At 29.8% G+C, this 26,142-nt stretch overlaps 1 protein-coding gene across 2 annotated transcripts in view; it reads right to left on the bottom strand.

Annotated features, from left to right (window-relative positions):
- The window catches only part of Arl4 (ADP ribosylation factor-like 4), a 106,888-nt gene that overhangs the window by 23,004 nt on the left and 57,742 nt on the right, over positions 1–26,142 (bottom strand). Inside the window, exon 3 of one of the 2 annotated variants that reach the window (XM_088202288.1) lies at positions 135–210. The exons of the other annotated variant lie outside the window; for it this stretch is intronic. The gene's annotated coding sequence lies outside the window, so the exon portion shown is untranslated. The remainder of the gene's footprint in view (positions 1–134; positions 211–26,142) is intronic. 2 annotated transcript variants of the gene reach the window in all.

The following is a 26,142-nucleotide window of genomic DNA, read 5'->3' as shown; positions in this document are numbered from 1 at the left end:
CGATAAAACGATTAATTCAATTACCAGCAATGATATTGAAGATATGTTACGTAAAAGGTTATGCAATCTTGTGTGTAAAATAAAATGGAATTTTCTAAAGCGGACGCGCGAGATTAAAAGGCAAGTTAACTAACCGATTGAATCTCAGTGAATTGGATGAGCGCTATTCCAGGCTAACATTGACCAATAGACACGTGTTGCTGAAGAAAACTGTAAATTGAAAATATATATATAAATAAATATGTATTAAATATAATACAGTCAATATCAGACATCACTGCCTACTTCTAAGTAAAATAAAAAATATCAATCATTGAAAATTATATTTTTCACCAATGATTAATTTGCTCTATATTTCTGCATTTGTAGTGAAAAAACATACAAATAAACGTGTGTTGAATTAACAAAGTTGCTGGAATAACTATATAAATATTAGATTTAATATTTATGTAGTTAATCTAAAGTAAACATATTTGCACATTCGGTATCTATTTTTTAAGCGTATATGTATGGTTTAAATATATTTGAATTAACATTAAAAACTATTGGTTTGAAGTTAGCCAAATTTATTTTAACTACATAAAAAATACTTTTTGTTGATATTCAAATAAGAACGATCTTAGTAAAATATATTGGATGAACTAGGTTTAAAAAGCCTACCGTTGAAATTACTATTATTATATAAATTTATAAATTTATTGCCAAAATTGCAAGATTTTACTTTTAACTACAAGTATATGTTAATATATATACACATATACATTCTTAGTGCGAAATGGTTCAAATGAAGGGCTTTTGCTTGCGGTTTCTAGACATCCAGTGGCCTAGTGGTTAAGCAATCGTGCTTTGTCAGTTCGAAATAGCTTCAAAACTGGGGAGTTTTCATGGTTTAATGTATCTAATATAATATTTTTAATATAAAATTTATTTACATGATGTGCCTGGGAAAAACTGGGGAGTTTTCATAGTTTAATTTATAGATTTTAGATAAAGACATTTAGACATAGATTTTCGTAAAAATGAATATTAAATAAAAATGTTTTTAAACATCTTTAATATTAGTATGACGATGTACCACATCAAATTCAAATGGAAATTCTGAACTTTTAAAAATATATTTGCGTCGAAAAATATCTACAATCTATTTGCGTTAACACAGTCAGTTCGAGAGTTATCCATTTGTTAACACAGTCAGTTCGAGAGTTATCCATTTCATTATTATTCATAATTTAGAAAGAGGTGGTAAGTTTGGGTTTACGCCTTTGGTTTACGCACACGATACGGATATATAATTCGTTCGATATACTTTTTTATAAATATGCATTTATAATTTTTTTTTTCTAAAAATGTGTTCAAATAATAAACGGGAGTAGGGGCCAAACACAATAGTGCTTTGGAGCTAATAGAAGGGGCGTAAACCTTTCTAAATAATGAATACTAATAAAATGGATAGCTCTTGAACTGACTGTGTTAACGCAAATAGAGTGTAGCTGTTTTATCGAAGCTCACCTCAAAAATTAAGGGATAAATCAGTTGCGCGAAAATATGATAGTGGTATATTTTCGAAAAAGCATTTTCTGCAATGGGTTTTAGCAAGTATAAATTAAATGAAAACAACATCTGCATGTTTGCATTCGGATTTACACCTCTTGTTTCATAGCAGATATAGAAAAATTAGTTAAGGAACAGCTGCAAAAGGGAAATTAGAGAATGAAACATTAAACAGACTTATTTTATTTTTACTCTTTTATACATAATTTTTAATATTTTTCATTTGATTTATTATATTTGATTGGATTTTGTACATGCTTAAATTTTTTTAAATATAAATGTGATATTAATTATTTTATAAAATTATTTTTTATACTCCCTATATCACGAGTTCCAAACTAGGGTTTTCTTTGGGTTCGCCGAATTAAAAGCGAAGTAAGAAAAATTTGTTGTTAATAAAGGAAATTTTTACTTTGTGGTTCGTTTTATTGAGCAAAATTAGTGGCTTTTAATGGAAATATCCTAAAAATTTTCCAAGTAATTTTATTTATTGCTATTTCTTATGTTGCAATTTTTAGCTTTTCAGAGTTTAGTATACACTTTATATGGTAAAAATCATCCAATGGAATTGATGATTTACTAGTTGATCGCGATTGACTGGTTAAAAATTTAATAGAATTATCTGGCCGGAAGATATTTAATTACTTTCGGCTCGATAAATAAAACTAAAAACTAAATGTGGCCCAGACTTCTGGTCTAAATTATTATTAAAAATTTGGAATACAAAAATTGCAGGAACTGCATGTTTTAAATTATTTTCTAGTGTCTCAATAACATAATTATATATTTAAATAATTATTGATTATAACCTAAAATACAATTAATAATGATATCTCTATTTTAATTTAACGTAATGTAAATTGTACCCAAATATACTTAAGACGCAAAGCCACAATTATCTAAATTTATTATTGATTACTTCGATTACTAAATTGAATTGAAATTGTCTTTTAACAACTTAATTATCTATTTTTTAAAGTATTGATCATAACTTTAAATATTATTATTACTTTATAATATAAATATTATTAAGTTTTTTTAGTTATATATCTTTGATACTATAACATTTTTGTGAGATATTATTATATAATATTTTTGTTTATATAAATAAGTTTTCGGTTAAACTTTTTACTCAATTTAACACGTGTTACTCAATTTTAAACGTGTTTTACTCAATTTAATAAATTATTTTGTTCTATAAATACAAGTGTTATTAATGTATACCCAGGCCCAAGAAACATTAATACATAATAATATTTCCATAAAAATATACGATATATATAAAAAGTTTTAGCAATCTAGGGTTTTATGAATTATATCTATATATTTTAATTTTAGCTAATTTGTTTTTAGCAATGTTTTTTCCTTATTGCCATGATTTTAAAAGTCGAGCAATCTGTCATTATAATTTAATTTTTAAATCCATATAAATATATGTTTTGCAAGCAAATAGAGGAGTTAAAATATTTTATTATCTACTATTTTTTCTGGTATCTTCATTCTTTGTAAAACATTTTTATATCCAATCTAATGATTTTCTGGAATATACAGTTCAATATATATGTAATAGAAACATGATATGAATTATATATATAACCAAAACAGCACATACATAAACATATAATAATTAATTAATCAACGTTTCAGATTTCTAACATAATCATGAATGTTTTGAAATCCGAACAGAAAACCCAATGAACATTATCTATTAATTCATAATTATATCTCACAAAATCTCATATAATTTGTTAATCGGACTAACGTGAACTTAATATCAAATAAACACATTAGCCCAAAAATACACACACGTCTGATAATAATTTCAGTGAAAGATTTCAATAAAGGGCGTACGTGATAAGGCGCCCTCGGCAATAATTTATGTGGCAGAATTTTTCGCCATTATTCCCGCGGAGTTCCAGAAAGGGGAGGAAGCGAGGTACGCAGAGGTATGTACCGTGCATAACATAAGAGCCTTTAGCCCTTAGCGACGGGTAGATGTCGTCGCTTTGACACGTAGAGTGTGAAATAGTTTTAAAATATCCCGGTTAATTTTAACCAGGGCCGCCCACGCTCCAAACTCTCGGTTAAAGTTCTCAGTTTAAGTTCGCCGAAATCTGTGAATCACTTATTGGCAGCTAAAGCGAAATAATTTATTCTAATGGCGTCGTTACACTGTCAAACTGTCGAAATCTATTAGCCGGCGAGTGCATAGCATAAAAATAAAATCGACTATTTTGGAATTCGAAACGAATTAATCGGTTTTCCGACTGAATGTCACAGGCTGTCATGTTGAAAAGGGTTGAGGTTAAATCTAAACTGAATACCTGCACGCGAACGTACCAAATTTGTTTATTTGATTTAACTTTATGTGCTTTAAAATACTGTCAAAAAATTAATCTATTTTATTTTTATATTTATATTCTCAAAGTTTGTCAATACCTTTTTTGTATATATGAATATATATAATAAAACGATATTATTTTTTAAACATCACACTATCCATTTTTTTTAATATAATATAAATGTACATATATGTAGATAATTAGATGCTAATTGAAATTACTACAATACAGTAGCAAGCCCTACAACTTGATTCAAGAGAATAATGCAATTGTATTGACAAGATAATGGATGAAAAATATGCTTTAATTCTAAAATTATCTTAACCCAATTGGATTACAACAGCTCAAACTGAGATCAGAAGTTCATGGTTTTATTATTCACCGAATACATACATAACATATTTCTGCTTCAGGCGACTCAAATCCCAATTACTTTTTCATGTTAATAAATAAGCCACAAACTACTTATTAAGTGAACGCTTTTTTCATGGACAATTTATTGTCGCAATGTGAGGGGCGGAGCATCCAAATTGCTAACAAATAGAAATCATCTGCGAACAAAACATGAATTTTTAATAAAATATATTTTAAGGTTAACGATGCCATTGTACTGTGTTACTTTCTGGTTCGCCCTTACGCGTCAAACAGCATCCATATATGGGAGATATAAGGAGAAATCTTGTAACCTGTAACAAGTACATGTTAAATTTAACTCGTTATATCTATAAGAAATATCGACCGATCAGTCGCTAAGAGCAATTTTATTAGTATTCTATTTTTATATTTATTGTATAATAAGAGATATTATATTCGCAGAAATTTACACATCATTAATATACAGATACGCGTTTGACTATCACGAATATATCGAAATGGTCACACAAAGCGATTAAGTGTTATTCCATGAAATGTTGATAAGGTACGTAATTATATTTCTTATTGCATACTCTGATAAAGCAAATGGAACTACTATAAGCGTATTGAAAGCAAATTTACCGCTGCATTTTTGAGTAATTAAACTCGATAACTACTTTAGGTAATCTCAGAACTTTATTAACTTATTATAGTTATATATGTACAATACATACTATATATACATACGAAAAGTTAACGAACCTTTATAATGGCGCTTCAATGCAATAAAATCGCATAAAAACAGTATACAATTTAAAAAAATGTATATACATATGTACGTAACAATACTAAAAAGTATAATTTATTAATTATAAATATGTATTAATTACTCCAGTATTATAAATTTTAAAAATTCGCCTAATTGATTAAGACTTAGTGTTATATAATTTTGTGTAGTTGTCTTTGAAAGGCGTCAGTAAAAGGGATTTTTGCAACACTATGTGTTTAGTAGCTGGTTGGTAATGAATATTACTTATTTTGAAACTTTTATCCTTTTTGTTGAAAATGTTTTTTTAAGCGACATTTTAAAAACTCTCTAAAAACTATAACTTTAAATTGTCAACGTTCGCAAAAATTTAAGTACATATTTTTTTTTGTGTTGAGAAGCTAATACAAATCTCGTGTAAACTAAACATGTATTAAAATTAAATATTTTTTTAGAATTTGATGATTTTTATACATATTTTGATAAGTGTTTTACAATTTAAATCGTTAAAATCAATTTCATAGTTCAATAAAACCGGGGATTTCCCTTTCAAATTTGCTTACATGTGACAGTTCTTCTGTCATCTGGCAAGCGCTCGCTGCGTCCATTTCTGTGCAATCAAATAAACAGTGAAATATGTTATAATCACCGCGTTTTCCTTACAAAGTGTCAATTGAAGATAATTCAAAGTGATGTAGCATTTGGAATTATAGACAATATAATAAAAAATATAAATTATGAGTGTGCCAGTAAGTGTTTGGTTATATTAATAATATAACACGGTTATTCTAACAAAATAACCATTGACTTTGCAAAATCTAATATTAAAAGACAAACAGCGGTGATTGGGCAATTAAACATATTACAATGCAAGTAATAATGAAAAATCTCGTATTACTGTAAACAAAAAGTTACATTTTACTCACTATATAGTATCGTTTACAGTTATTTTTAGAAGCAATGATGGATCTAATGACATTTACATACGACAAACAATTAATATATGACATATTGCTACAATTTGAAGAAGATGAAGAGATGCCAATCTACGTGTTTAATCCTCTACAGTAATTTCCGTTAATTTTGTTCTTCGGTTGTCGTTTAAATTTAATTTATGGATTATATTAATAGTAATAATGTGTTCAATGTTTACTCTTGATAAAAGTCTTATTGTTTTTAATTATTTTTCAGAAGCAATGTTTGAACAATTTACTGACTTATATGGCTACAACATAGAATTGGTATATATAAACAAAGAGTGAATATTCTCATGTTAAAGTCACTGTCAGCAAGTATTATCTTTTTAAAAATAACATACTACATAAATTTAATGTAACTGAATATCATGAATTTGGCTATTCCGAAAAAGGAGTGATGGCACAGAACAAAAATTGAATAAAAACCATGACCCACTCTTAGATATTTTGGCTATCGATTATTCCAGGTATGCATCACATATTTATAATCATTGTAAAATATCGTTAATTAGATAACATCCAAAAAACTACACATTTATAAGCTGTCCGTTGGCTGATATATATATATATATATAGCGTTCCCACTGCGACAGCGCTGATTTGATTGACATTAACTTTCAATCCTCATACATACTAAGGATATATTACACGTTCAAGTTTAAAACGTACCTCGTAAATCTAACGTATATATGCATTAAATCAGAAGCAATGATAATGTTTATGTAATATAAAAGGAAAAACTCACTTTTTGGTCTCGGAGCCCGGTGACGGGAATTCAAAATTTGAAGATTTCATTACGAAGATTGTTTTATGATTGTTTATCTAATTTAATCAATGTATTCTTCTTATCCTAAACACATTATGTATATATTTAATTTTCATAGTTATAACACACCTAGTTGATTTGAAATCAGATTATTTATAAAAGGAAAAACTCACTTTTTGGCCTCGGAGAATTCAAAATTTAAAGATTTCATTACGAAGATTGTTTATCTAGTTTCATCAATGTATTCTTCCAATCCTTAACACATTATGTAGATATTTTTATAGTTATAACACACCTAGTTAATTTGCAATCCGATTATTTATATTCAGTCAAATGACGAATTAATGAAAATTATTGTCGCGTAGCAAAATTTTGTTATTAAATAATAATTATTTAAAACTGTTGTCACGGTACTGTCAGCCATCTTGTTTTATATTTGAATGCTTATTTTTCATTGGTCGAAACAACAGAACGCATAACCAGTGCTTCGGAAAGCAACGAAGCAAATTCAATTTTTTTTTATTATTATTTATAATTATAATTAAATATATTTCCTTTGTTTAAGTGTATTATTATACACCGTTCATACAAAGCGATACGATTTACAGAGAATTGAACGGATAATGTATCATTTTAAGTAATGCGCGTCCGGAAGCGGAAGCGGCTTAGAACAATTATATTATAGAAGACATATGTCTGTAAAACAAATTATTAGATAATCATTAAATAATCATAGTATATTCTAATGTAATGATTTTTTCTATTATTTTTAAGGTAGTTAAAATTGATATTTATTCAAATCTGTAAATCAAAGTAATATATTTTATTTATTACAAACTACATATTACTACAGCTTACAATCAAAATAAATTCCAGATTAATTTAATTTGAATTATTTATCTGTGAGATTTAAAAAATCTAGGAAAACCTAATCTGTGATGGTCGATCGGAATTGTAATTATTATTAATCACTATCCGAAATTTAAAAAAACACTAGAGTCCACATCGGATTCGAACCCAGGTATTTCTTGTTGATAGTCTGCGCTGTTATTATATACGTTTCGTTTAATTACTGATTGAAAAGTTAGCTCTCGAAGAGTTACCGCTACTAATTGATTGAGAAACGCTGCGTATAACTTTCGTATAAAAACCAGCTGAGACATTGCAATTTTCTATTTGATTCATCAGATAAAAAAGGTCAACAAATTTCTAAAAATACACCAGAAATTGCTTCCAACGTTCGCTTATCGAGTGCCATTATTGAATTACAAAATTAGAACCTCCCTAGCTTCTCCTTTATCAAAAAACTTTGAGATCAATATATCTACACCCCACGCTTTTAGCAAACTGATACATAAATATATTCACTGAATATGAATAAAAAAATGCACGAACGCACATTTTCAACTCAGCGTCTCGAGAATGCAACCCCTCCACATTAAACATTCAGATTCACGGGGGTGGGACCCTGGAAATTTATTATCTTTTTGACCTACATCTTCAAAATGTGGCGGACAAAAAGCTCACATAACATAGTAAACAGTCATATACGGTTGATATCCCGCGTTTCAATTTTATTGAAGAACGTAAAAAAAAATCGCGCAATATTAAAACGAAAACGTGGGTCTAAAAGTATGTATTGTTGTATAGTATATATAATATGGACGTAAGTCATGCGAATGTGACACTAAACACGACCAAAGAGAAAAGTTATTATTGTAGCAATATCGCAAAGCAATATTTTTTTCCTTGGAAACTTTTGTCGAAACTTTGAAATTGGATACACGCGACTGTCTCGCCATAAAGACAGGTAAAATATTACCTTGTCGAATTTATACCTGAGCATTAAGATACGCTAAACAATCCTCATTTATCCTAAGTGGCTGTCGTTAAAAGTTTTCATTGTCGTGATTTTTTTGTTCCAAAGGACGATGCGCTATTCTCAATTACATGATTAACATTTATATGAAGCGTGTTTATTATTGGGCTTATTCAGAGCTGGCCAAGCAGTGATAACAGTTTCGGTAAATACGTTTGAAATAAATGGTAAGTTAAATAAACAACGACATGGCGCAACGGTCTGAATAGAACGGGACGGAGAAATCGATGCAAGCCCTTTTCTGACTTTCTTCTTGTTGAAATAAGACTACTGGTTAAAGTAATGTATACAAAAAAACTAGATTCAATTCAATCTAAATCACAATCTCACAAATGTGGTCTTGCGAAGATTTAAGAAAACCGCAAAGACTAGATAACGGGATGTATTATATGTATAAACTTAAAATAGGGCATATAAAAGTAGAACTAACAGAATTTTCAATCGTGCCTAAGTAATAAGTAATAATTAATATACAAATTTAATATGATGATTATATGGGACGAGTCTATTATTCTTACCAAACATTTTTTCAGAACTATTATATGTATTTATGACGAATATTATATGTAGATATAATATACATAGTATCAAAGTTGAGTTAAAGTATAACATTTGTGATAATAATTGCCATAGGAACATAGTCGAAAGCCTAAGATTGACAGTACAATATGACATTTAAAGATAGCACTTTGGTATTTCGTAAGTCATGGATTTTTATCATTTAACTGCACTTTTATCAAGCAATACACGGCATGCCTCAAACACACAATCTTAAAATAACTTCTGCATAATATTATTTTTAACTCTTTACACAAAGACATCCTGTCACGTTTCATGTCCGATTTCAACTGTCGAAAATCCGCGACATCTTTTCCTGACTATAGGCGCATAATCGTGTATAATTTATACCCACGTATGTATATACATACATAAATACTGTAGAAACACAACAGTCCTTTAAAGAACAACGGTCTTTAATTACAATAAGGGGGATTTTAATTCATCGGTCGATGAACTGTCGTCGTATAATTAAAAGCGTTAAAACGGGAGATGCATCTCCGCTCTCGGATGCTGATAGTATCGTCGCGCACTCTCTATTATCTCTTTCAACTCTTCGCTGAACTCTTTTGTCTCTCGTAACCCTCATGATATGCCACTTTCGATCTTTGCTCTCGCGTCATACTCGGTTCGACGATCGACACTGTATATCTACTTAATGTGACAGTGTAAATGTGTACACGGAAGAAGCATGATTTGTCATTTAAATGACATGTAACTCACTGTTATCCAAATTCTGCATACCATTATATGCTATTTTTTGCAACTTGTCTTTTCATCGCGACATTCAGAAAAACTTATAGCATTAAATCTCACGTGGGTGAATCTCACATCAAACGATTCATCGTTTGATGTGAGATTCGTTTTTTTCGTGGCAATTTTTATTTTTTGGGACATATAACAGAGCAGGCTCACTCCTAAAATATTATTTTGGAACTTCTAAATTATTTTATTATGTTGAAGTTCATTGCTGATTTCCAGAGCTACCTACCTACTAATACCGTACGTCAAAATTGACTTAAGGATAGGTTTGTAAACCATGAGCTATCAGTTTCATCTTATTCATAATTGATAAAAAAGCAAGTTTAGGTTTACGCTTCTACTATTACCTCTTAAGCACACGAGATAGATATACATTCGATATACTTATAAAAAAAACTATAACAAATTAATAAAATTTTTTTTTTTTATAAATTTGTTCAAAATACAAACAGGAGTAATGATAAGTATATCGAACGTATATATGTAAATGTGTGCTTTAGAGCTAATATAGTTGGGGCGTAAACACAAAGTTGCCATCTCTTTCTCAATTATGAATAATGATGAAATGGACAGCTCTCGAATTGACTGTGTTAACGCAAATATATTATTTTTGTTTGTTGTTTTATTTCACTCCAAATATGGATTTTCCAGGTAAGCTATCTGTCGAGGTGCATCCAAATAGTTTGCATTAATCGATTATGGAATATTGCGTTATTTATTCGGACGGGAAGACATGTTTACTTTTTCACGGTAAATGTAACAGACAGACTTTAGCTCGTTTGCGTTTATTCTCCTAAAACGCAGCCTTTTTTATATATTTTTTTGGGTTTTCTAGGAGATAAGTAGACACTGTATCCAGGTTTTCACGATAAGCCATTGTTGATAAGCTGTTTGTAGTAGGCAAGTCTGCTGTATATATTAAGTACAGTACTGACCCTATTATACTGCTCTGAGGTACTCCAGATGTTATTGGATATATAGAGATTTTTAGTCTTGATATTTCACTATAAAATATCTATCGTTCAGATATGACTTTATAATTTCATATACATATATGGTGAGGTAGTGCTTTGTTGATTTTATGTTTTTATTCCATAAGCCATACTTTGTCGACAGCTTAATTTATATTTAGAAAAGCAGCTGAGCAATATTGCCTCTCTTGCAGATTTTTATTAATCTCGTTTGCAGCTCGGTGTATTTGTTCAATTGTGCCGAGTTTTTACAGAAAGTCAAATTAGTGGCTTGGGATTATCTCTCGTTTCTATAGTATTGAATTTATTCTACGTAGCAGTAGCTTCTCAAACATTTTTTATCAAGTAGACAAAAGAGTAATTGGCCTATAAGATATCACGTCTTATCTTGCATGAAAATGAGTTGAAAATGTTTGTACTTATTTTTAAACTCTGTTCATCATGCCAGGTCATTTTAATTATGGAATTAATCTTATTATGTTTTTCTTCAAAAGGAAATCGAGTTGAATGCTTCCAAAATTTTTGTATTCTTTATTTTCTAGACAGGATGCTGAAAATGTTACGAAAACTTTTGTTAGGTGATCAAATAATGTTATGAGCATTATAATTAAAATATTAACATACCAAAAAATACAAAATGCACTTTGACTTTGTACTGAAGTAACAAAATTTTACAGATACATACAGAATAAATAAGAATGCTGAAAGTTTAAATAATGTTTTAATAACTATTATAAAAAATTGTAGATCGAGTAGATCGTTATAAAAGCACACAGCAAAATAAATGATTATTTTATAATTTTTTTCATAATTATAATATATTTAAAGGCATTAAATAATAATATGAGACAGCTTTATAATTCTAGCAACATGTTACAGTGAAGTTAAATTTTCAGTGAAATTATATCCGGATAAATTTTTATTGGTATTGTAGATATATATTTCTACTAGCAAAAATATTGTTTAGCTGATAAGCGACAGTGAAATTATATGCTTTTCTAAAATGTCTATGCAATTTAATTTTACAGATGCGAAACGTTCATATGCTATTTAAACCCAAAATCTAACATGAATTAACCAAACCCAACCTGATCTAATAAAAGTTAAATAATTAATCATAGATTTGGGTTTGGGCATGATCATCTATTCATGAGCTTCACTGATACCAAGCAGTGAAATTGTAAATCGATTGTTTGATACATTTTAACTGACTTAGTTGGTGAAATTATATTTATATGTAACATATGTATATATAAAACATTTATATTCAATTTTATTAATGTAACTTATTCTTACATGGAGGTATTGTCTTAATATATTACATCATAATACTTTTATTATGTTTTGAATTAAAGAAATAAGTGGAGCAACTAAAATAGCAAATTGATTGGATTATTAATAATATTAAAATATTACGGCAAAACTTACAGCATATTTTATTGATTTGAATATATAAATGTATAATTATTAGTATGTATATATGTATATATAAATCTAAGTGAAATATTAAATTAAAAATAATAAATAGTTTCACGTTTCCTACCACATTTAACTCTGAATATATACATACATGTGTATATAAAATAATTTATTAAAATACCAGGTTCGCCTCCGTTTCAGGGACGTACCCTAGTTTAGGTCACGTCTTTAGGGATTTTACGCTTTCATCCCCTGTTTTTTTTTTATTTACACTTCTAGTCAATGCGACATAATGACGACATTTTAAACTTTGGGGCGTCTAAACAAAAAAAAATATACTGAATCACAAGCACACACTTAAGGGATACCAGTTTTTGTGAAACTTTTTATTTATATGTAATCATCTCAACTCCGTATCTATGCTTTCACACAGCATATTTAAGGTGATAAATTTCCAACAACAAAAAAATGACTAAAATAATATACAAGTGTCCAACGAACGACTCTAGCAATGCATCTTATGGTAGCAGCGCTTTGAATTTATGAGCAAAAGTTGAAAGTGGAAAACTTCTAGAAACCTATATTTATATTTATATATTATATACATTTTCCAGCAACGTTCAAACGCGTACGCGTTTATTGCGTCATTACGCAAAAAAAATACTAGAACATTTACGGTACCGTTAAATTTAAGCGCTTTGCGGCGATAATGTGCGATTTCGTATTTGAACCACGTATCGCAACGCAGTTATACCATAAAACACATACGCGAATGTTCAATAATAAATATTATAACATATGTTGTAATCGGTCATCATTATCGAAATTCATGTTTATTTACTATGAAACCTGTACCTGTAATTTAATGTTAATAAAAAAAAGTAAGCAAAATCAAAATCACGTCTGATTATAGAGTTCTCCATCTAATCACCATTTTAAGAAAGATTTCGTTAAAGTTGAATTTAACAGGATCTTATTTCACCAAAATGTGTAGAAGTAATATGTGAAAGCGCGTGTTTTGGAGCAAAAAACTGTAGTGTAACGCACATTTTATGTGATTTGGGTTTGGGTTTCAAGTCAACAAAAGAGTACAAAATTAATGAAACTACAATGCTGCTTTATCTTGTATTAAAAAAATACTTAAAATAACTATGTTTGTAAATAAAAAAAAATTCAACTAAATTTTCATCAAGGTCTTTAATTGCAACTGAGCAAAATTAAAAACGGTTGCCATTCGATTATTTCAAATTTATATCAGGGTTTTCGGTGAGATTGTATGTAAGGATAAATTTATTCAATACAATACACATTCATATCAAGGGGTACAATGGCTAAGGGGAGGTGATAGGAAACTATGTTTTAAATAGTTCCAAATAGTACGTATGCAAAATTGTATGTAACACATGTATTATCAAATACTGTAGGATGTAAACATATGTATAGACAAGCATATATTAAATTTGAATATTTTGCGAAATTTATCTTAAGTAATCATAGGTACGACCTATTTCGATATTAATTAATTATCACGATATTCATCCGTGAGATTAAGAAAATCTTAGTAAACCTAATCTTTGATGATCGACAGGAATTATAATTATATAATAATCACTAATTTCGATATCCCAGACACGACGAAAATTTAGAAACAATATGATTTATATATGATACAAGCCCAGGACTTTCAGGTTTATAGTTAGCGGCCTATATCGTGCTAGTAAAAATATACAGGTATGGTATAAAAATAAAAATAAAAGCGTTTTTTTATTATTCAATTGTGTGTTTAAAATGGCCACGGTTATTCATACTCCTGTGACACGTGCATTCAGGGATTCCGTTTTCTTATGCGAAAATATAAATTGCTACTAAAATTAATGCGTAATGAATATATTGAAAATGGTGTTGTAAATTTGGATGTTTGCTGAAATATTGAACAATGTTAATAAGTATATAAAAAATAGATTATTAGACTAACACTGTCCTTGAAAATATATAAAGAAATGTTCTAAATGTATTAATTCATAATAATTATTTTATGGACTACAATATCTACTTTACAGACTTACCGAATATCGCTTATATAAAATAATACAAATCTTAATATAATGGTAATTCAAACTCATACATTTTGATGCTACAATGACTAGACTTGAGCTAATAAATAATTTAAATCTATTTGTGATCAGATTCATAACCTTTCTAAAAGTTTTCAGATCGCTGCCTTTCCTTTTTATACCCTTACATGGGATAAATATAACTGTAAATAAACATACGGCTGCTTTGAAGCCTGTTTGCTGTAGGATGTACATACGCACATAGATATTATAATAGGTACATGGGGGGAAAAGGATTTCAGTCCTATATTAAGGTATCCAGGGACACGTCAAAATATGGCCATCCCTCTTTTGAACGCTACACGAGGTCGGTATTATGCGACGGGAGCTTTGCCAGAAAACTTATTCGGCATCGGCGGATTTACGGTATGAATGGAAATGTGTAGAGATCGGGGATTTTCTCGAGGCAAAGACAAAGCGCAAAAGAAAATGTTGTACATGAATAATAAACCGATATAATAGATCATGCGAGCAGGCGACGAGAAAAAGACATAAACATTTAGTGGATCATATTATGTACGAACATCCTAAAATAAAGCTGTGGGATAAATATAGGCCATTTCATAAAATCGTGGCTATTTCAAAAAAAAATATTAGTATAATCAATAATATTTGAGTTCAATACTGAAAATCTTTAAAGATGCGATGATTACATATTTTAATTACAAGCCTTACATATTTTATTAATTATCAAGTCGATTCAAATTACTGTCATTATTTAAGTAAAGGAAACATAAATTCAACACTGTCATTAGCATAATTATTGTATTACTCCATCAGAGACTTTTCAATAGTCGATGTAAAAAACCGAGAAAGGAAGAGTACAGAAAATTGGAATACGACACAAAAGGAAAATATATATCCTATAAAAGAGCTTTCAGGACAGAAAAGCAGACGCAGACAGACTCATACATATATACGTATTACTATACAATATATAGTCTCCTACAAAGTCCGGACGCTCTATGGCTAATCCGACATGAAAGGAAAACGTGAAAATTGAAAAGTGTAAGCGCATAAGGGTGAACATATGCACATGTGAGCCAACTAAGCGAAAAGCTTTGAATCAGAACACACATATAAAAATCATATTTAAATTAAATGGTTACGGATTTTCACCCCCTTTGGCATCGGCCGCCCGGGAAATTCAACGCGACGATGATAATAAATTCTGTCGTAATTGAGCGGATTTACAATTTGCGAATTTCAAACGCGCCGACAATTTGATTAACTCTCCCTCGGTGGTTTATGTAATATTTCTTTTTTATGTGGATTTTTAATGATCGTTGAGTGTGTGCGTGGGACAAAGGCAATTTTATTTAGTTTAAAGAATGGAAATTTAACGATAAACAAAATCTTAAATTAAGTAAAACTGTGTAAATTGATAATCCGTTTTCTTGAATTTTTAAAATGGATGTAACAAAAACTATATGAATAATACTTTGTCATTGTGATTTGTAGCATTCTCTATTCTTTTGATATTGTCAGTAACAACAAACCTTTTAGTGTTAATATAAGTTCAAACTTAATGGATTGCCATATGCAAAGACACGCATTATTTATTAAAAATAATTTCTATTTACTTTATTTCACATATTGCAATGTTTTAAAAGATTTTGATAACAGTTGGCAAAGGCGTATGAAGAAAATGCTTTCAATTTTACTGTTTACGTTATAAAATCTTTTCCCTTTGAGGACAGCTTTACTTTGGAAAAAAATAAAGTCTGTCGGTGTCGTTAGGTTGGGTAATTTAATATCAACAACGCTGATTTCAAGATTCTAAAAATCGAATCAGTGTTTATAAAAAATCGATAGACAACCAATCTTGAACATCACACACGTAAGTTGTTACATATGCACAGTTTTTAAGAGTTTATTTTTACTTAATAATATACTATAATTTATTATTCAATCGTTGCTAATTAGCGTCTGACATAAATATGAGTCGTTCAACCGAATTTCTTTAAGAACCACATGTTTTCCAGTAAAGTTTGATTTTGCAATTGATTTTTGAAGAATTGTGCAAATTAATATGTTTTATTGTGTTACTATATACTTAAAAATTAAACTGCTTGATCTTCGCTTTATACTACTCTATTAATAAAACCGTTAGATGGTGCTTTACTTTTAGTCAATATAATGAGATACGTATTTAGTATAATAAATTAATAATAATATTAAGCACAAAGTTTTGTGTGCTTTTTTAAATGAACACATGCATATTATTCAAAAACGACTATACACTATTTGCGTTAACACAGTCAATTCGAGAGCTATCCATTTTATCATTATTCATAATTGAAAAGAAGATGGCATGTTTGGGTTTACGCCTCTACTAATAGCTCTAAAGCACAGATATACGTTCTATATATTTATCATTACTCCGATTGATTTATAAATATAAAAAATATAGTAATGATTTTAATTTTTATAAATTTGTTCAAAATATAAACCGGTGTAATAATAAGTATATTGAACGTATATCAGTATCGTGTGTTTTAGAGCTAATATAATAGTAGGGGTGTAAACCTAAACTTGAATAATGATAAAATGGATAGATTTCGAACTGACTGTGTTAACGCAAATATGGTATAGAATATATAGATCAATTTATTTTACTTTTCTATGGAATCTACTTCAAATATTTTATTTACAGCAAAGCTATGTTACAGTAAATAGTTAATATTTTCTTGTAATCAATTTGATTTGACATTATGCTTTGTAGACTTTCATGATTATCTAAAACTACTACAGAGGTGAAAAATATGATGTACTGTTATATGAATCTGTAAAAAAATCAGGTGATAAATAAGAATTTTGTTTATAAATTATTATTGTTATTAAATAATTATTCCCTTTCAGGGGTTCAAGGGTCAAACCTATGCCCCCTGCTCTTTAGAAATTCAAGTTTTCTTCTGTAGATGATTTAAAATTGTTTAAATACATTTGATCTGTTGCGGTCTCCTTTTTTTCACAGAGTAATTTAGATTCTCTATGGATATGGACAGTGTCGGAAAGTGCCATACTGTGTCATTTTCTTGTGCCCGTTCGCCATCAGATTATTCCTACAATCTCGATGGGAACATTTTGGCTAGAGAAACTTCCACTAAAGATCTCGAAATCACTTTTGAAAGCAAGTGGAGGTTCTCTATACACGTACACGATGTCTGCGATAATTCTTCCAAGATGCTCGGCTTTGTTATGAGAACCGCATTCCACTTTTACCTACCATTGAAAAATACATTGCAGAACGATTCAGCTGTATTTTTTTTATCAAAAATTGAAACAATCTTGGTTCGAACTTAACTGTTTTAAACGTTTCTTTAAACCACTTTTAATTTTTGTCCGGTGTCAGGGATATCATGAGGTTTGAGCCACGCCAAAATGTTGATCCTGGGTCGTCGACTAGACTAGAAATGTTAGCACACTTCTCTTCAGTTTTTGGCTTGTAGGCTATATTAAAGGCTTCTTAGCAACGGTATGCTATTTGAATACCATTGCTACTATCGACATTGGTCAACCTCTTCCACGAAAACTATCGCAATTGGCTCGAAGCCGATTTCGCCTTTTATCGATCTAGCTCCCGTCGAAGTTTCCTGAGACTGCAACTCCCAGAGCTACATCTATGGGGCGAGCCCTGTCAGAGCAATGTCAATCAGGATTCCATGTCCACTTCTATGGCATCTGTCGGAGAGGACCTAAAATGCGCTTAACATTGAGACATACGGAGTTCTTAGAGGGAACTCAGCTAGGAGAGAACAAAGTGGTTTCGTCGGCGTGGCGTTTTTTTAATCTGTGTTTAGCAAGTCCTTTTTTTATGTGCTTTGTACATACATATATAAAAATGGAATTTTAAAATGTTGAACTAAATAAAGCGTTCCATTTGAATTGAAATTGAGTTGAATTTTCTCTCCACCGGCAAAATCCTCACAGAATTATTTTAAAGACGTGAAACATGTTTTGATTGTCGTAACCATGATGCTAAATAGTCGGTTTGTTGTTTTCCAATTCCATTACTTTAATCCATCCAGATGGTATAATATATTGTCAATCTTCTCAAGACAAAGGTACATTGGAGGTATGTTAATTAATTTGTATTACAGTAATATACTACAAATAGTAGTGAAAGGCACAAATAATAAGCAGGCATCGCAATATTAAATATAAGTAAATAACAATGTAACATTAGATGATGAAATACGAAGTTTAAAAGGTTAAATTTTACGCGACTTCAATAATGTATCGTCAATCTTGATATTAAATAAATTCCCACACTATGTAGTATATGTAACTATGTCTTAAATACTAGATTATCATTTGCGAATGTGATACTAAGCTATATTACAGAACTCTAAACCATATACGAATTATAAGAAAACCAATAACATATTTTTCTTAGCTTTGTCGCAGCTTTTTAAGCATACCTATGCTTATTTGTATTTTCAATTCACAATGATCAGAATAAATTATTAATAAACTTAGATAATGAAGTTACGCACATCTTCAGTCTCGATATACAATCAATCTAATAAAAAAATACAATATCCTCATTAAGTAAATGTAAAATTATTAATTAATAGTTTGGTAATCTTTTTTGGATAGACTTATCTATACAGTATTGAAGTTAAAAATAGATTGTATGTCATACACTTTGTAAAAGGGTATACGGCATAATCACGCAGATGCGGTTAAGATAAAAAATCTAATACAGGCCCAGACCACCCAAGTGGACTATCAAAGGGCATCATTCGACGGAGGAGCAGCGGCAGCTTCCGAAAGAGTACAGATACCCACGCTTTTGAAAGCTCGGTCACGTGTCGGACGCGGACACGTGCGTGGGAACGGTAGCCCACGCTGTTCTGAATCACTAACCGGCACTATTTAACCCCACGGGGCCAATGCACATACATACGCATCGCACGTGTGGTGATAGATGCTGCATTGTGCACTCAACCCCCGGCAGCTACCCTGTAGAACTAATAAAATTAAATGTGCAGTAGCAAAACTATGTTTTATCTAACATAGCTTGAACTTTAATTTTGAACTACCAGTACGATAAACCAGTGGTAATACAAACCGAAAGACCTGAATCGAATCCCATATTTTTCAAATTTTTATTGTGTTTGGGGGATTTGAATTAGTGATTATTATATAATTATATAAATTCCAATCGATCATCACAGATTAGGTTTTCTTCGATTTTCCTTATCTCATTGATGTAAATCGTGATGATTACGTCGTATATATTAGGTATAAAATATTAATAATTAGCTATAGAGAATATTATACATGTATAAAAAAACTATGCTACTAGCTTCTGAATGAAATTTGGCCACAAAAGAATCAAAATATAGAGAGCCTAAGTATTTAAAAAAAAATATAAGTTTTGTGCTATTATCTGTACTATAAATACGACCGAAAAGAGTGCCTTAATGTTTATATCTTCTCATTTTATTTTAGTCGTTTCAAAAATAAACCATTAATATTCATTATGAGCGTAATTCACGCACAAATAAACATAAAATAATCCCTTTTAATTAATTTATTCTGGAAGTTCATTAATATTATATTAAATTTTTATTTTTGGCCTTCATTAAGAACGTACTTTTTTACAAGCTGTTTTTTTAAAGATGAAAGTACCAGTTATAATATTTTAATTTGTAAAACAACCCTTTGACAACATCTCGCATATGATACGACTTGATATAAACGTTTATGATAATAAAAATAAGCATAAAAGCCTAAGCCTTTATGAATATGAGTATATATTATACATGTATACATATTATGTACGCAAGGCGTTGAGAATATAAAATATATTTATTTTCATACCCCAAATTTCATAATAATATTATTCAAACCTCAAAGTAAGAATTCGATTCAAGAATAAATCCCTGATGGTTTTTAAAATAAAAAAAAAACAATCTTGCATTGCGGTTATACTACACCATTTGAATTTGAGATGGTGATTGGACTCATGAATGATTAATATTGTTTATGTTCTCAAAGCTTTATGTACGGGTATTTTTATATCGAATTATTATATTATATTAATTTTAAAAATATGTCGTATGACGTTTTAAGAGGGTACAACTACTATTATTTGTTGTGTAAGACATTATTGCACAACACTTTCCTCGAATGTAATTGTCCAGAAACGATTTTTCCTCCACGATCCCATAGAACTGTGGTACACGATCGTTCATTGTCGTTGTTCTGCTCGAGTTGTTCCTTGTCGAACATGTCCCCCGATAGTAATTTCGATCATTTCATCGAAAGTGATCCAACAACAGCATTTCCCACGACGCTGCTTATCAAATTATGCATCCGAATTTTCACTTTACAAAGCCATGCACGTTCTACTTTCCTCTTCTTGTACACAGAAGATAACGAATGGACCGCAATTTTCATTTTGTTTCTACTGCGTCGGACTGTTATTTACGACTTTTAATAATGTCGGCTCTTTGTTCAATTAACGTTTATATCCTTGTCGTGATGCCGCGCTAAAGAACTTTCGTGGGCACACGGGAAAATTTGATTAATCGCTAGGCCGTGACGCGTCTTTCCGTATTTTGTGTTAAATGAAACCTATCAATCCATCCAACCTTGGGTCGTTAGTATCATTAAAGTGTTTACATGAAATTATTGCTGTATCATTATGCATTAGCATATAGATTCTATTAGCATATATAAAACATTTTTAAGGAGTTATCCGTAAAGTCTAGACTAGTAACACAGAGGCCACAGGTTCGTGCCACGACAGCAGTCTCGATTTTTATTCATACACATGTGCTATAATTTAAAACCGCTTCAAACTGACATTTATTGATTATTAACTATAATACACATTATATTATAATTAATTACATAGACGTCACTTATGTGGGAACATATAATTTTAACTATTTCTTCAAGAACAGCGATTCTCAACATTTAGTCTGCGAGAAATGAATGCATATCTATACTATATACTCATATTTTGATTCATAAAAAAAATATTTATGAATTTTGATAGCTTTCAAATCATATTTTTTGGAACGAAAGTGGTTAAACACATAAAATATATGCAATAAAGGCTGGAAAATGTTGTTGTTTAACCCTTTTACCGCAGATGGCTTCTATAGAAGTTATCAAGAAAATCGCCAGTACTCATTGGACACCTAAAGGTGCCATAAACATTATATTATATTAAACAAATTTGAAATGGCGTGAAAAATATTAGTCGTGGTGAAAGGGTTAAGCATGCTTTTTTTAAGCTCGATTTAAGCGATATTTCCTGGAATATTTCTATCCCATAAATTGAGGAATAAGTGTAATAAGCATATAGCGAAAGTCAGATTTGAATAATCATATTTTTTGGAACGAAAGTGGTTAAACACATAAAATATATGCAATAAAGGCTGGAAAATGTTGTTGTTTAACCCTTTTACCGCAGATGGCTTCTATAGAAGTTATCAAGAAAATCGCCAGTACTCATTGGACACCTAAAGGTGCCATAAACATTATATTATATTAAACAAATTTGAAATGGCGTGAAAAATATTAGTCGTGGTGAAAGGGTTAAGCATGCTTTTTTTAAGCTCGATTTAAGCGATATTTCCTGGAATATTTCTATCCCATAAATTGAGGAATAAGTGTAATAAGCATATAGCGAAAGTCAGATTTGAATAATTTGATAGAACTTGATAGGATTAATTTCACAAACTACTTAAAATAAAGCTACAATTTATTTTTTCGAACGGTTCTTAATATTTCATAGGTTCTTGAACTCTTTTTTATTTTTCTCCAAACACACACACATATAAAATATAAACAGATTACACGCATTTCTACGGGTTTGTGTCCGATACCCAGTGGGTGTGATAACGGTAAAAAAATATAAGCGTCCAAGAGAGCATCGTTTCTACCATTTTTCCGCGCGTAGGCCTTCTATATATATATATACACAGTTAATAATATATGAAATGCGATAAATAACGCTCATGAAACAACCTCGCGACCCCGCCTAATATTTTAAAGACGCTTTCTAACGAGACGAACTCTGAGAGGGACACGTCTAGAAGATTTTTCTCTCATGGAACGAAAATATTTTAGGAGAATTAACGGCGACACTAAGAGTTTTCTCAGTCGTTAAGGCGATTGCGTTAAATGGCTTTTGAATATTTCGGTGTGATTTTTGAACGTATATAGGTAATGAAAGACCTGTAAAAGTAAGCTTAATTTAAGATTATCATAGATGTGACGTTGAATAATTATTTGTTATCTATAATAGCTTACATTGAAAATATGTAAGTCATTAATCAAAAAAGAGATAAGAAAAGTCTTTGTTAGTTGAAGAGTATCTTGACAAATCGTGCGACGTTCATTGTTTTCTATCTTTTGGTACGGTTCCAAAATTTTAAAACTGCAATTTCTAGACTCGTTTATCAGGATAAGTTTGAACAACTACTTTTTGTATTATTTCATAAAATAATAATCGTTGAAGCAATTCTAACATAATAGGTTCTGAAACTATAATTGAATTTTTCACGCATATATACTAGCCAAATAAAAAGACGCTTCAGCGCTTCTTTTTTGTATCTAATCTGATAAAACATAAATATTTAAAAGTCGAGGGATATCCATTCATAAAGGATTCAATTTCGTATTGGCTATTAATAGCTTAGACAATTAAAAAAATATAGCAATAATTATACTGCATAAATTTAATTAGCTTGTTAAATATAACTATTTTAAATACAACTCCTAATTATTTATATATTTCTGATACTGTTAAAAATGCTTTCGCATAACTAATTATTACTAATAAAAAATAATAAAATATTTATTACTATTATACAATTACGAATAAAGTCTGCCTCGCTATTAAATCTTTAAAACAGACAATTCAATAATTGAGGTATATAATAAACTATCGATTCTTGTAACAATTAGTTCACGGCCCTTGAAATTCATTAAGATCAAACCGTGACCTTTTTAACGTGTCATGGAACAACTGGGCATTTTATTGACTAAAACGAATTTTTCAATGATAATAAAAAGATAATTAAAACCATACATAGACGCTATATAAAAGTTATAACAGACAAAGAGATTCGTCGTTAAAATGATCAGCGCATATCTGATAAACTTTCATCAGAATTCAATACATCAACAAATATAATAACATTAATTATATGCCACTTTCACAAGTTTTCGTTTCATGAACTACGTTTGGATAGTTTTTAATATATAAAAAATATTCTAAATCATATTAATGCATCACTCTTTGAGATCTCCGATCGCAAAAAACATTAATCATGCATCTGTTATTTTTATTCGAGAATTAACTTATTTTATATCCAATAAAAAGAATAACTTAGTGCCGAAGCAATCAATAATAACTGCAATCCAATTAGTGAAGTCGAAATGACTGGAAAGCGCAGGCCATAAAAGCATTATGACTGCTGCACTGTTCATTAATCTAAAATGTTTCTTTGAAATAATATAATAGTATGAACTAATTTATTGAATAGAACGATTTTAAAACGGTTTAAATTTTATTTTAGTAACCGAAATAAGTTGAAATTATAGTGTCTAGTGAAACATATTTATTTTGGTGTACCTCAAAGATCAAAATTGAGGCATGTATTAACTATTTTATATGTATGTACATATGTACATATCATACATATATGAGATGACCCAAATAATTTAAAAAATGCAATGATTTTCTAATATATTCATACGAGACTTGTTTTGATAAAATAATAATGATATCCTATATTTGGGTTGATGCAAAAGTTTTGACTTTCTTTAGATTTCTTTATTAATTTAATCAATTTATAATATACATTGGTGGCATAGGACTATAACAATAATTCATTTTTTAATTTTATTCATCATATTCATAAATATTCATTAATTCATCGTATTCATAATTCATTTTTTCATTTATTCATCATTTTTTGTATCAGTCACAGAAATTATATTTTAACTACATTAACAATTATTGTTTATGTTGTTAAAGTCATTTTTTTTTAAATAAAATTTGTTAATTTTTAAAAAAAATGTATCGCGACTGATGCAAAAAATGATAAATAAGAGTTTTTAACCTACACTTTCATTATATATTTTATGTCCAGAACAAATGATAATTAGAAAGAGGAGTGGAGAGTTTGGTGGGTGCTTAATAACATCCCTATTCAATTATTTCAGCTTGTGTTCAGTCATCATCGCCATATGAGGTCGTATTTTGTCATGGTGAAAAACTACCCTCTTTTTGTTTACTAATTGGGGTCAAACCTTTTCAAGAGCTGTGTCGAATTTTGTTAATCGATCACAATAACGTACAGCTGTAATTGTATAGTTCCGTTCTAAAAGTTTTTAGAATAAAATACATTTATATTACCACCATACACAAAGCAGTACTTTTTCACATGGTTAATGTGGCTTGCGTAAGTAAGGTTCATAAAAAAGGTCAAAACTTTTATATCAACTAAGTGAAAAAAAATTAATACGTATAAAATCAAAATTTTACGTTTAATGACAATAAGTTTATAAATAGTATTTATATTGGAATATAGTAATTATATTGTTCAAGCAGACATTTACAAGAGGTTACAAGTAGGGATTCCAATCCCGGGATCCCGAATCCCGGGATCCCGGGATCCCGGACGATTTTCAATACCCGATGAGTCCCGGGATTATAAAACATAATCCCGAATTTTTCGGATTGGTTGATTTATCAAGCACAATCGAATTATTATTGACAACATCGTTATATTTCGTGTACAAACTTGCGCGAGTTGCACGTGTCATCTGTGAATCTTTGAGGCTGTGAGTCTGAACGTGCTTTTTCAGCAGCAGGCTGCTTAGGAACCAAAATCAGATCAAGGCTAAATGATAAAACACTTGATGCTTTGATGTTACTTCGTGAGTTTTATTCAAAATAATGTTTTCAATTAATTGTGTATGAATGTACATAATATGTACATACATTGTCAAAAGCTCATTTTTTTCTTCTCAAATAAATATATAAGACCTTCCCTTTTTTATTTTTATTATAATATTTTCTATTTTAAGTCCAAGACTAAAATTATACGTACTTTATACATTGTACGTTATAAAAAACAGATGTAAAAATATATTGTATTATTCATTTTAAATTATTTTTATCGATAAAATAACATGAAAAATATCCCGGGACTGGTCCCGGGATCCCGGGATCGACTAATTGCAATACCGAAATCCCGGGATCAAAATTTTGGCCCGGGATTGGAATCCCTAGTTACAAGTGTTGTAATGATTTTAAATTGTAATAAATATTATATATTAAGATGAGATGAATGGTAAAATAAGTAGAGATGATATATACTCTGGAAAAAATCATAGAAAGAATATATTTATGAAAAAAAAATTAATCATAATATTTACCTGATAATTATTCGTGTTTTATTTACTGCTCAGTGTTGCCAAATAGTGAATTTCCAGTCCAGGTCAAAAGCAATAAAAGCGTTTATATTAAGGCTATGAGTGAGAATCGAATAAAATACAATTATCACTTCTCAGAAGGCAAAAATTCACGTCAAAAGCAATAAAATCGTGTCGGCGCCGTCGCAGTAAGAACGCTCGGTAACGAGTGAGGTAAATATTATGAGTAGATATTTTTAACGCCAATAAAATATTTCGCATAAAATATGAT

Source organism: Plectrocnemia conspersa, unplaced genomic scaffold (assembly GCF_051122295.1).
Source record: "Plectrocnemia conspersa isolate PC_06_02 unplaced genomic scaffold, ASM5112229v1 ptg000013l, whole genome shotgun sequence".
NCBI lineage: Eukaryota > Metazoa > Arthropoda > Insecta > Trichoptera > Polycentropodidae > Plectrocnemia > Plectrocnemia conspersa.
This window is presented reverse-complemented; position numbering and strand designations above follow the sequence as displayed.